Source organism: Camelus ferus, chromosome 4 (assembly GCF_009834535.1).
Source record: "Camelus ferus isolate YT-003-E chromosome 4, BCGSAC_Cfer_1.0, whole genome shotgun sequence".
NCBI classification, from domain to species: domain Eukaryota; kingdom Metazoa; phylum Chordata; class Mammalia; order Artiodactyla; family Camelidae; genus Camelus; species Camelus ferus.
This window is the reverse complement of record NC_045699.1, coordinates 46125231-46138465: the sequence shown is the minus strand read 5'-3', so window position 1 is coordinate 46138465 and position 13235 is coordinate 46125231. Positions and strand designations below refer to the sequence as shown.

Here is a 13235-nt window from a genome sequence, read left to right as displayed (position 1 = left end):
TAGGAACTGCTAGACAGTGCCATGTGTCTAACATTTTACATTCCCACCAGCAATGTATGAGGGTTCCAATCTCTCCACATTGTTGCCAACACTTGTCATTTATCTTCCTTTTTGATTACAGCCATCCTATTGGATGTGAAGTGGAATCTCATTGTAGTTTTGATGAGAATGACAGTCAAATGACCAATGATGTTAACATCTTTTTATGTGCTTATTGACCATTTGTATATCTTCTTTGGAGAAATGTCTATTTAAGTCCTTTGCCCATTTTAGTTGAATTATTTATCCTTTTGTTGTTGAGTTATAAGAGTTCTTTACATAAAGATAGGCCAAATGTGTGATTGTAGATCCTGGCCACATCACCCCAGAAGAGATCTTTTAAAAAAAACTTGTACTTGGGTCACATTGCCCAGAAATTCTGATTTAATTGGTTTAGAAAGAGGCCCGAACACTGGAGTTTTTTAGAAATTGCTATGGGTTCTGGTGTGCAGCCAGGGTTGAAACTTTCTGAGCTCACCCCTCACCAGTGTCTAGGAAGGCCCCAGGACTGCACTTTGGTTACCAGAGTTAGAAACAGACTCAGGAGAATATGTTTAAGGCTAAAAGATGAGAGAAGAAAAGCCTAAATCCAAGAGATCTGAAGTTCAGATGGTCCCCTACCAACCCCTACCCTAAACCTGAGCTGGAAGACATAATGGTGACAAAGGAAATACAGACTCAGGGAGAGGGCTACACGGGAAGGTTGGCATGTGCAGACCCCACAGAGCTGAATGAGTCCCTCCAGTCTCGCGTTTTGCTGAAAACCCTCGTCAGCATTTGAACAACTGTTTTCCCCAGTGGAAGACAGAGAGTAAGAAATAGGAAACAAGGAAAAGCTATGAGATTTCTACTTCTATTGCATTTTTCATTGGAGCTGAGAGGCAGAGGGTGAGCAAGCTGCAGACCAGAACTTTAGGTGGGTTAAAACAACACCTGCCCTGCCATTGCAGGGAGCCACTGACCACAGAAACCAACGAGGGCAAGGGAACCACAGTGTCCGGGCACCTCGCCACCCACAGTGGCTCCGAAATAGAACTGCCGGCCACTTGGTGGGATGCTCGTTATTTTCTGCCACTGTTTGGCTTGAAGTGTCTCCCTAAGGTGACAGTGGGTTAAACTTCAAATACTGAGTCATTTTGATCCTGACATAGGATGGAGCGCTTAACATGACCCAAAGATGCTCAGTTCAGTTCAGAAGACCCTGACACAACCTGTGGGCCCCTCCTGAGGGCTCAGGGGACAGCAGCATCGTCATCCCAATTCTTAGTGCCCAGCCCACCCACTCCCCTACCCTTCCCTGGACCGGAGCTCTAAGCCCAGGTCTATCCCACTGGAGTACAGGCACTCAACAGTTGGCAAATACATACTGTAATAATGGGTGCCTGCATTTCTACTGCATGCACAGTTTACCAAGCACCTTGACATCACTGTTTTAGAGATGAGGAAACTGAGACTGGAGAGGTGAACTGATTGCCTGCAACTGGAAACACCCAGCCCAGGCCATGTGCTGCTAGATGACTAGGGATCGATTCTGCTTGGATCGTTCTGTTGGTCTATTCATACTTCCTGCATCTTTTCACATCAATCCTGTGTTTTACTTAGTTTTGTTTTAAAGAAATTTCCTTCATCGATGCTTTCAAGATTATTAGCATCCACTGTGCATAATGCTCTCTTATAGATGTTCAAATCTCTCTCACATCTGTGATTCTCTGGTTGATGTTTCGTAAGAGCGAAGCACTTGTGAGCAGATGTTCAAACCGAGCAAATTCAGATCTGAGAGCACTGCCTCCCAGTCCAGCCTCATCCTCAGTAGCAGGTTTGTGCAGCCTTCATCCAGGACTCCAAAGAAGCTGCTTGGTCTTGGTTTAACAGCAAAAATAGTAACAGCGGCAGCTTTTGCTGAGTACATACTGTGTGCTAGGACATCGTTCCAGGTGCTTTCCTTTATTGGCTCTCTTAATCCTCACAACCACCCATACCACCCATGCAGTAGTTACCATTGTTACCCCTAGTCTACAGGTGAGGAAGCTGAGGCACAGAGGGGTTAAGCAGCATGGTCACAGTCACACAGCATTTAGCCCGTTGTGGTCAAGGAACTGGACTGTGGAGTCAGGCTTAACTTCTGATCCCAGCTCGGCCGCTTACTGTATACAGTTAGGTATGTGTCGTGGGTTGAACTGCGACCCCCAAAAAGATATGTCAACGTCTTTCCCCTAGAACCTGTGAGTGCAACCTTATTTAGAAAAAGGGTCTTTGCAAGGGTGATTAAATTAAAAATATTAAAATGAAATCTCCTGGATTACCCAGATTGGCCCTAAATCCAATGGCAAGTGTCATTAAAAGAAGCAGAAGAGGAGAGGACATAGACCCAGAGGAGAAGGTCAGATGACAGTGGAAGCAGGGACCAGAGTGATGAAGCCACAAGCCAGGGAGCGCCCGGAGCTCCCAGAAGCAGCAGAGGCACAGGAGTTCCCCTGGAGCCCCCAGAGGGAGCGCAGCTTTAGCCAGCGCCTTGATTTCCAGGTTCTGGCTTCCAGAACTGTCTAAGGATAAATTTCTATTAGTTTTAAACCACCCAGTTTATGGATATTAGTTTAGCAACCCTCGGAAACTAATACAATAAGTGACTTAACTTGTGAGAGCCGCAGTTTCTTCATCCACAATATGGGTCTAGATACTAATAACGCCCACCTCAGAGAGCTTCGGCGAGGATTAGAAGGGACAGCGTGCCTATGAAGGACTCACCCCGCATGTGGAGGGCGCCCAGTGAAGGTTAGCTATTACTTGGAGCATTATTTATTACCTGGTCCTTGATGGCCCTGCCCCTGGGCCCTCTCAGAGCTGGTCCCTCATCTTGCCATTTTCCTGTGTCTGACTCCTTGTCATGGGCCCCCTGAGCCCAGCCCAGTGTGCTCCTGGCTTCGGAATCTCAAAGGAATCAAATCTGTACTCCCAGATGCAGGCTGCCGAGCCCGTTCCTCCAAGCCATTATTGCCAGAGCTGCCAGAGCGAGACTATGAACATCCACGCATGGCGTTTTAATATTTCACCCAAGAAGTCATTTTCTTACATGAGTCAGACACAGAAGGCTCAGAGAATTAAGTTGAGAAAGGTAACTCCGGGCCGGAGTGATTTCTGCCAGCGGGTGTGGAGGATTTTTCCTGCGTCTGCTCAGCTTTTCTTTCTTATCTGTGTCTTACAGCAGACGGGAAGCATGCTGACGAGAGATTGCATGTTCGTATCAATTATTAAATATATATGGCAGCCTTCTGGAAGTGCATTCACATGCCAAGGAAATGGAATGTATTCACCAACCCAGGCTCCTGCACTGGGCTTTGGAGGAATAATGAAGTAGCCATAAACACTATGATCCAAGGTTTTAATCTATATTCTGCCACCTCCTAGCTGTGTGGCTTTGGGTGAGTGATTCACCCTCTCTGAGCCTAAGTGCCCATAAGGAAAATCCATTTCTCCCTTACAGATTTACCATGAACACTGACTGGGGTCACATGTTCGAGTGCCTAGCACTAAGTCTGACACACAGGAGTCCCATCATTGTGACTTCTGTTCCCACTCCCTGACTCAGACCTTCCTGACTCCACAGGGAAATTAACATAACTACCCTGCCCACCTCCCAGGGAGGTCTCAAGGAGCAATGTTGCTGCCAGTGGAGTGGATTTACACCTTCTAATGCATTTCCGCTGACTCCACTCACTTAATCCTCACGATCACCTTGAGCGGAGAGAGTTCTCTTCCCGTTTTGCAGGTGAGCACCTGGAGATGCATGGAGTCAAGTGATGGACTCTGGACCACAAGGGGGTCTCAGAGGCTCTAAGCCAGGCCACAGGTCCCCAAAGCCATGCTCCTTCCACGCCCCATGCTGACTCTCAAATGAGATAATGGATGGGAAATTGCTTCCTAAGGAGCAGAGCTCTACCCCAGCTTGAGGCCTGTTACTGTTATTATCTCAAGCACCTGCCTGTGGTCAGGCATCCTAACTGCCTTTTTGTCCAAGTCTATTGTCCTCACTTCCCCCTTCTAGGATAAGCCAGTTGGATCAGTCTCATTCGGCTTGCTCCAAGGCAGTCTCTGAACTCAAGCATGTGTTGTCGAACTGCATCCCCGCATGCACACCCTCAACCCCTCTCCACGTGCCTTCTCGCACGTCCACATCCTCTGCTCCACCCACTCGCTCTCACTCCCTCATCCAGGAGGATCTCAGCACAGCCTAGCTCTGTTGTGAAGAAACCCTTGTGAAGCTGAGCTGTACCATGAGGCCACTAGAGACATGTGCCGTTCACTCATTCACCAGACCCACATTTGCTGGGCATTCACTTTGTGCCCAGCAATGGATAAGGCACAAGACCTGCTCTTAGGACTCTCCTAGTCCAGGGGGGACAGATGGGTAAATTGACCTGTCAGTGCAGTGGTAAGTGCTGGAAAAGCTTAGCCCCCAGCCCTAGGGGATCACAGAGGAGGTAGCTAGTCATTCTGCCCTGAGAAATGTTTCATTAAAAAGCGGGGAGATGTGCTTTTCCCCAAAGTCTTGAAAGGACAAGTAGGGCTTACAGAGCTAAAGAAAACTCGAGCTATGCAAAACAGTCTGGCAGTTCCTCAAAAAATTAAACAGAGTTACCCCATGACCCAGCAGTTCCACCCCTAGGTATCCATTCATTCAAGAGAAGTGAAAGTGTGTATGTAAATACTTATAGCAGCATTATTCACAATAGCCAAAAAAGTGGGAACAACCCAAATGTCCATCAGTTGATGAATGGATAAACATAATGTGATATGTCCAGACGATTGAACATCATTCAGACATAAAGAGAAATGCAGTTCTAGTGCACACTACAATGTGGATGAACCTTGAAAACGTTATGTTCAGTGAAAGAAACCAGACACTAAAAGGCCAAATATTGGGGGAGGGTGTAGCTCAGTGGTAGAGCGCATGCCTAGCATGCACAAGGTCCTGGGTTCAATCCCCAGTACCTCCATTAAAATAAATCAACCTAATTACCCCCACCAAAAATAAATAAATAAATAAATAAATAGCCACATACTGTATGATTCAATCTATTGAAATATCCAGAATAGGCAAATCCATAGAGACAGATTAGTGGCTGGGGACAGGGAATGGGGAGTAACTACCAACAGGTATGGCATTTCTTTTTGAAGTGGTAAGAACTATCTGGAATTGGATAGTAGTAATGGTTGAACAACATTGTAAACATACTAAAACCCACTGCTTGTACACTTTAAAATGGCTAAAATAGTGAGTTTTTGTATGAATTTTATCTCATTTTTTGAAGACAGGACAAGGTATACAAGAGCATTCCAGGTGACAAGCCTTCCAAAACAAGGGTAGTAAGAGGGGGAAGTGGTCTTAGGGAACAGCAAGTGTCTGATGCAACTGGGCATAATGCGTTGTATTTTTCTACTGTTGCATCACAGCTTTAGAAGGCTGAAGGATCATCAGCCCTAGTCTCTACAGTACTCATTCGGATGTTTTTGACTGCAAGTAACTCAAATTGGAGTGCACAGTAGAGAGAACATATTGACAACCTGGAAGGTTCTAGTGGTAATTAGGAATTCAGGCACAGTTTGATCAGGGATCAATTCCATTTTTATGTAAGACTTTCATCTCTGCCTTCCTCCTTGTATGAAATATGTTATCACACTAGCTTCCCACGTGTTACAGAGATATGGAAAGGAAGATGCATTTCAAGTAGAATAAAACCTTTAAAGTTTCCTTGGACAGCATGGAATTTTAAGCTTTATATGATGGGCAAAACCTCAAGAAGATATTGGAGGCAATGGCATTCCAGGATGAAAACCCATGAGCAGGAAACTGGAGGGTATGTTTAGGGGAAAGTTCGAGAGTCAGTTGGATCTGGCTGCTTGTGGGTAGGAAGTAAGAGCAGAGCTGGAGGGAGCTTGTACCATAATGTGGAGGCAATAGGGAGCCATTAAAGGAATTTCAATAGCGGAACAACACAACGAGGTCTTAATAAAATTTCACCCTGGCTCTCCGATAATATTATGAGGTGGTTGTTACTTTTCTTAGGTATGATAATATTGTGGTTATTTAGGACTATGTACTCATTCATTCAGAACTAGAGTGAGTCTGAAATTTACTTTCAGATGGTTTAGAGAGGAGGGGTGTGTGTGTGTGTGTGTGTGTGTGTAGAGAGAGAGCAGATTGTGGCAAAATGTTAGCCATTTCTGACTCCTGGAGGAGAGTGCACAGGTGTTCGCTGTACTATTTAGTCTTTCAATGTGTTTGGGGAAAAAATGTTTTCAGTACAATTTGAGAAAAGGAGAAAATTGGGTTCAGGGGAGACAGATCTCTCCTGGCGGAGGGACAGGCTGGGGAAGTGGGGCAGTGAGGACCCAAGAGCCTGAGCCCCAAGGGCTGGGACCGAGGTTCCCTGTTGCTGAGATTGGCAGAGGTCCAAGACCCAGGGCTCGGGGCGGGTGGACGTGTAGATAAGGGAGGCACAGTAGCTCGATGACTCTGCAGCTCCCAGCCTGAGGGCCCAGGAGGACCCCAGTGCCAGGAATAGAGCTGAAAAACAGCCAAGGAGGAGGAGGAGAAGGTGCCTCTAAGGAGGGTTGTTTTTGCTCTCTGCAATAGATTCTTGCCTGTATGACTAATGTTGATGCATAGCATTTCAGAGCTTGAATGACCTAAGAAATCTCATAAACAGACCCTTGTTTCCATGTTGGGGAAATAGTCTTGCCCAAAGTCCCTGAGCCAGAGAATTGACTGAGGATAAGCTCCCAGTTAAACCAACCCTCGTGTGCCTGTTTCCACCTTCCTCTGAACTCTCTGGGGACCAGACAGAGGAGAAATGACAAGAAGGGACATGAGTTTGGTCTGATTTTCTTAATGAATCCTTTGAAATATTTTCTGAATGTATATGTTAACAGGGAGCTTGGGTAAACTGCCATGGCATGGGGTGGGGGGCGTTGGTGGTGATAATGGTAACAGCTGATCCTGTCTGAGCCATTCACTTGGACCAGGCACTGGTCTAGGGGCTTTACTCGTATCAGTATATTTAATCCTCAATCCTATGAGGAGGTACTGTGTTTAGACCCATTTTACAGATGGCAACAATGAGGCTAAATAGCTCCTGCAGGGTTCCAGCGTTTCTAAGTGGCAGACTTGGGACTAGAGCTCAGGCAGTCTGGCCCCTGGTCTGACATCTTTAACCACCTTGCCCTCAGCTACACCACTGGGTGTAGGTCCCCCTCCATTCTCAGTGACTGGCTGACTGAGTGAGTGAGTGAGTGGTCTGTTTATTTTGCAAGGGAGAGGGTCAACAGCAAATTCTGGCCCCAGCCTCATTGGTATTTTTGCAGTAAATCAAGGCCTATTTATTACTCATAGAATATTTTGGGGGTCCATGATGAAAAAGAAATGCAAAACTTAATTTCACTTCCCTACTACACCGCTCATTCTTTTTTAATAACCCTCTCTTATCAGCCTCCTGGCAGCTTTTTCGTTCCTGTGCATGTTAATTACTTTATTAATTACGTTAATATCTTTGGTTCTGCCCAGCATATCTTGGTGCTTTTTGTTTCCAGCATGCACCCATTTTGCCTTGTTCATTGGCACATGAGGGCCCAGTTCCCACTTCTAAAAGGGATTCTTTGAGCCTCGGTAAACACATGGCTTTCAATTAGTTGCACAATCATCATTCCCATTTTCATCTCAACCACGTCACTAATCGAGTGTTTTTAACATTCTCCCAAATAGAGGCTGTGTTGTGTTAAGTTTCTGACATTGTTCCACAACCCTTGTTTCCCCTCCAGGTCACAGCTCAGAGATCACACGACCTACCCCTCAGTGATAAACAGTAAGATGTCCCAGGTGGAGGGAGCGAGAGGAGCTGAACCCTGGGGTAGACGGAGGCAACAGATCCTGGGAGGCCCTGAATATTAGTTGAGAAGTCCAGACTTTACCCTGAAAGCCAGCATCATCCCCCAGTATACAGCATGGAATACTAATCCCATTAGCTGTCCCCAAATAAAAGGGAATGGGGAGATTTCATGGTCCAAAAGTTTAAGAAATCCCAGAAATGATGTATCTGCCTCTTGGAAATATACAATGTATGGGCTTTAGTATGTTAAAGACTCTGAAAAGTCCTGAAGTTTACCCAAAAACTTTTAACTAAAATTTTTTCATTTTAATTTTTAATAATAAAAACATTTAAATTAGCATTTCCAAAACATCTTTGGCCATGGAACTCTTTTTATTTGTAGGCTATAGCATATTTACATTTACATATTCTGAGGAGTGTAATTTAGGAAGTGCTGCTGGAGGATGAAGAGCCTTTTTGTGGCTTTTGAGCTGGAGGGAGCATAGACAGACTCCGCTTTAGAAAGGTGGCTCAGGCAGAGCCTCAGAACTGGGGAACGGTGGGGGATGAATGGAGGCAGGAGGGGAAGAGGAGGCAGGCCCTGAACAGCTCAAGCAAGACACAATAAGGATCAAAAGCAAAGGTTTCAAATGTTTCAGTGTTTTCTTTTCATTTTATTTCATGCTGCATTGTTGTCTTAAAATTGGAAAATCAGTGTTGCTATAATAAATCACAGCACAAGGGTTTTACTCAGGCATCAAATCTGAATGAGAAAAGCAGTCTGTGCAATCTTCCATCTTCAAAGAAAGCATTTAGCCCAACAGGGTGTTGGGACACAATAGCCATCTGTTTCTGCACATCACCAGAGTTCATCGAGGCTTTCCAATCAGACCCAGATTCGGCTTCCAAGTCCACACCTTAGTGGCTCTGTGATCCTGGGCAAGCGGCTTTGCTTCTCCGTGTCTCCGTTTTCCCATATAGTAAAGAGCAAGAATTATCCTTGTCTCACAACAGCTTCAAGGACTGCATGGGGGCGGGGAGAAACATGTGCAAGTCCTGAGCACAGGGCCTGACACGTGATAATGTAAAAACTAATAACTGCCCTTCCACATTAGCCAGGATAGGCTGGAAGAGGCTGAGGTAATAATGAAGCCCTAAATCTTGGCAGCTAAGCTCTATTTCTCAGTCCTATAAAGCCCACCTGTGAATCCAGGTGGTCTCCGAGGCAACTGTCTCCCATGAGGCAGCTCTGTGATCTGGGCCCCAACACAAGGCAGCACGCAGATCTTGCAAACAGCTCTTCTATGCTTCAGGCCACAGAGGTCAAATGTCACTCCAGCCCACTGCCCATTGGCCAGAATTAGCCATGCGACTCCCACCTAACTGTACAGGGGCTCAGAACTGTGGGTGAGCAGATGGGATGTCCCGGGAGTGCTAGCCTCTGCCAGTCCTTCATTCCCTTTGGTCAGTCCACTTCACCTCTCTGAGCCTCAGTTTCCTCATCTGTAAAACAGGGCTAGTACTTCCTGTCCTATCTTTCATGGGAGTGTTAGGGGGCAGATGTGATCATATATGTGAAAAACACTAAGTTAAAGTTAGAAGTGATTATATGTTTACTTCATGCTGTGCCAAAGCCATACCACATTCTTTGGTTCATAGGAAAAATGTACAACTTCAACCCTCCTTAAATCTACGTTCCTGTTCTTATTCCCCTGAACCCATTTCATCTCTGGATTGCCTACTCCCTCCTCTCATTTGGGTCTTTTAAGTTATTTTTCAGTGAGACCATTAAGGCCACTTCTCAGTAACCTTTGCTGGCCTATTTTTGGAATTGCACACTAGGCAGCACATCCCGCACAGAAAAGGAGACCCTAAAGTGCCAAGAGGGATGACAGGGAGGCCGCCAGTGCATTTCTCAGCAGAGACAGCAGAGAAAACCCTCAGGGGCCTGCTTCACGTGACCTAGGGTTCCTTAGATCCCCAAGGAACACCAGACGTGTGTGTGTGTGTGTGTGTGTGTGTGTCTGTCTGTCTGTCTGTCTGTCTGTTTCAAGCACCAGTAGTCCCCTCACTGAGGACACTGACGGTGTGGACTGCCAAGCGCCATGCTGTGGCGTGGCTCACAGTAGCCGCTGCAGGCTCGGGGCCGCCCTGGGAGAGCAGGACCCCAGGCGTGGGGAGGAGACAAGTCTCACCCACTCAGACCCCCCTGGAGACTTGTGTTCTCATCTGGACCCCAGACCCCAGACCCTCTGGAGACGGTGACAAGATGCAGGGTGGCCAGGATGAGCAAAGAATAAAAAACTGTGTCATGTAGGAAGGGTTGGTGTCAACCCAGCCAAGAGAAGGCTCAGAGGGGCTTTCCTGGAGCCAAGGGAGGAGTCATGACCGGCAGGGCCCTGGACGGCAGAGCCAGGACCAGCGGGAGCAGTCCTGGGAATACAGGTCTCAGCATAGGATGGGGAAGGACGTTCAGGTCTTAGCCTGGCTTATCTAAAAGTGAACAGGCTTCCTCAGAGGGTAGGGAGTGTCCCATCCCCAGTGCAGAAAAGGTTGGATGAGTGCTTGGTGTGGACTGCACACTAAAGAAGTGAAGTGAAAGAAGACGCTTGAGTCTCCTTAAGCCCAAAAGTTGTGTGATTCTACAAACTTGGTGTGACCTCAGGAGACTTTTATTTATATATGTATTTGTTGCTAATGGGTGTGTGTGCAATGAGTTGAGAGCAGCTTTTAGTTACGTGAATTGGAGTGTCACGTTCACCTTGGCAACTCCATCACTGGTGCAGAGGAGAAAGCACTGGCAGTGCAGAAACTGGCCCAGAAAACAAGCCCCTGCAGAGTGAGGGAGGGGCGTGCACTCTCCCGGCCCGTTGCTGCCCAGGGATTCCGGCGCACAGCCAGCCATGGCAGCAGCACCAGTTACAACATCCTATTTTGGAACAGTCTTTGCAACACTGCACTTTTGGGGCTCCCAGTACGCTCGCCTCCTTGAAAGGCAACAGGCGAATGAAATGGATGCGTTGTTCTCACATGTATTAGCATGGGGCGCGTGCACCTCGGCTTTGTAGTCTTTTTTATTACCATGCTCTTGCTCGATGCTCAGAACAACCCCCAAAGCAGGTGACTCCAGCATGTGTCAGAGGAGAACCTGGGGCTCAGACTGAGCGTGTGACAGCCCTGGGCCAGAACCCTCGCCCAGAGGCCAGGCAGGTGGCTGTCCATTACGCCAGGGCACTGTGGGGTCCCCTGCTGCCTTTTCACCATGGGCAAACTGTAAAATCTGAGATACAGAGGAGAACAGGGGGAGCACTTTAGCCTCGTCCAAGCGCCACCTTCCTTTCTCTTTGGTGAGCTGGGACTCCCAGAACTAGCCAGAGTTTCATGGAGAAGCACGAACAATGGAGGGCCCTGGGCTAGGAGTCAGGACCCCGGACTCAAGTGCAAGGGCCTTGGATTTCTTGCTGTGTGGCCTTGGGTTAGCCTATTCCTGTTCTACGCAAAATAGCAGCAAGGCTAATGGCCCTACTAAACTCCTCGCGTCGTTAGGCAGATCTAATGATACTGAAAACCGTAAAACTGAGTGCCGAGCACAGCAGCAGGGGAGTATAGTAGTTCTGTCCAGGATCCCAATGCTCCAGCTTCCTGATTTAGAGCATCTTCACGCTCTAGTTCTGTCACCTCCCTATTCACACCAAGGTGGCCTTGGACTTGAGAGCAGGGAGTCTCTGTGAACCACCAGCCAGGTCTTGCCCTGAGTTAGCAGCAGACCGCGGTGAGAGGGTGATGAGAGATACCACGTGGGCATGGCCAGGCCAGGGCTGAGCAGCACCAGCTTAGCTGCCTCGAGGTCTGGGCTGGGAGGGCTGAGGGCTGGGCAGGGGACGTGCCACCCCGGCCAAGGACTGAGCTGGGCAGCTTGGGCAGGGCCCCCCGAGAGCTCCTCTTATGTATGGGGCGACAGATCTCATCCCAGGCCAGGGACAGTTGCCCCCACGTGGAGGCCCTTTGGCCTGGGAGTGCTGGCCTAGAGCAGGATGCGGGGAGTGGGCTTCAGCAGGTATTCCCAGGCCAGGCTGAAGGTTCCAGGAAGGCGCTGCCCTGGCCCGGCTCAGGGCTGTGACCAAGTCTAGCTTAGGGCAGGGCTTCGCCTCCTTTTCACATCATGGCGCTCACAGGAAGCAATGTTCTCAAGCATGAGGGTGACCACAGAAGCTGATTGTGGCTGGAGGTGCCTGGCCCCAGCCCTGTGCCCCAGGCAGAGGAAAGCACACCATCCTGGGACATTTGTAACCTGCTGCTGGCACACCAGTGACCAGGGCACCTTTTTGGGTAGTTCTGGATTTATGGTCTAAAGCAAAGTTTTGGGAAGTTCAAGTCCCAGCTGTCACTGAATGCCTGTGTAACCTTGAGCCTGTGGCTCGGCTGATCCGAGCCTCATTCAGCATCCCCTAAAATGGGGGTCATACTAGACCTCACTCCTGTGTGATTGTTTAGAGGAAATGGGACAGGGTACCCAACACGCTTAGCTCAGAATGTGGCACACAGTGAGCAGTCAGCATGTGCAGGGCGACAGAGGAAGCACATGTGGTAAAGGGGTGGGGGAGGTAGAGGAGAGGAAAAATTCCCACACAGGTGTCTCCAGCACGAGGCCACAGTCCTCCCCAAAGAGAGAGGCAGGAAGCACAGGGGGCCTCAGAGGGGAGGACTCCAGGTGAGAGGACCTAGAAAGATTGCAAAGATGGAGAAAGGCCTGAAGGAAGGGCATCCCAGGACGAGGAAAAGGCTGAGTACAGGACCCAGAGGGAGATTATGGGGCTGGGCCGTGGGTGAGGTTGGGTCATGGGATGCAGGGCTGGTCAGATATGCGGAATCTGATCACAGAGGGTCATGAAGCCCGGTTTGTGGGTCTGAGTGACTTTCCTACGGTTTGAGAAGCTGTTGAGGGTCTCTGAGTGTGGGATCGCCTTAATGTAGAAGATTGCTCCGGAGCAGCATGGAGAAGGAGCTGGGGCGGGAAGGAGATGAGTGAGAGCAAAGGGCATGAGAGGTAGCGAGGTCCTGGAAGGCAGCCCAGATTCCGGCCTGACCTGGGTGGATGTGAGGCAGGTCTCTGAGTTAGCAAACCCAGGAGGGATGGAAGGTTTAAGGGAGAAAGTAATGAGTTCTGACTGAGAAATGTTAAGTTGGAGGGGTCAGAGGGCAAAGAATCAAAGAACCGGGAGAGGGCAGGGCTGGAAGTGAGAGCAAGATGCCTTCAGGTGGCCTCCGGGAGCAGAGAACTAAACGGGGTCCCCTGCCTTTGGCCACTAGGAGGTCGCGGAGTCCACGGGGAGC

The 13235-nt window shown here is 48.5% G+C and overlaps 1 protein-coding gene and 1 long non-coding RNA gene across 4 annotated transcripts in view; one reads left to right on the top strand and one right to left on the bottom strand.

Moving 5' to 3' along the window:
• Positions 1-13235, top strand: part of GABBR2 (gamma-aminobutyric acid type B receptor subunit 2) — a 352698-nt gene that overhangs the window by 312969 nt on the left and 26494 nt on the right. The window lies entirely within an intron of this gene.
• Positions 8289-13235, bottom strand: part of LOC106729685 — a 42649-nt gene continuing 37702 nt past the window's right edge. Inside the window, exon 9 of the long non-coding RNA XR_004319345.1 lies at positions 8289-8924. This is a non-coding gene — a long non-coding RNA (uncharacterized LOC106729685). The remainder of the gene's footprint in view (positions 8925-13235) is intronic.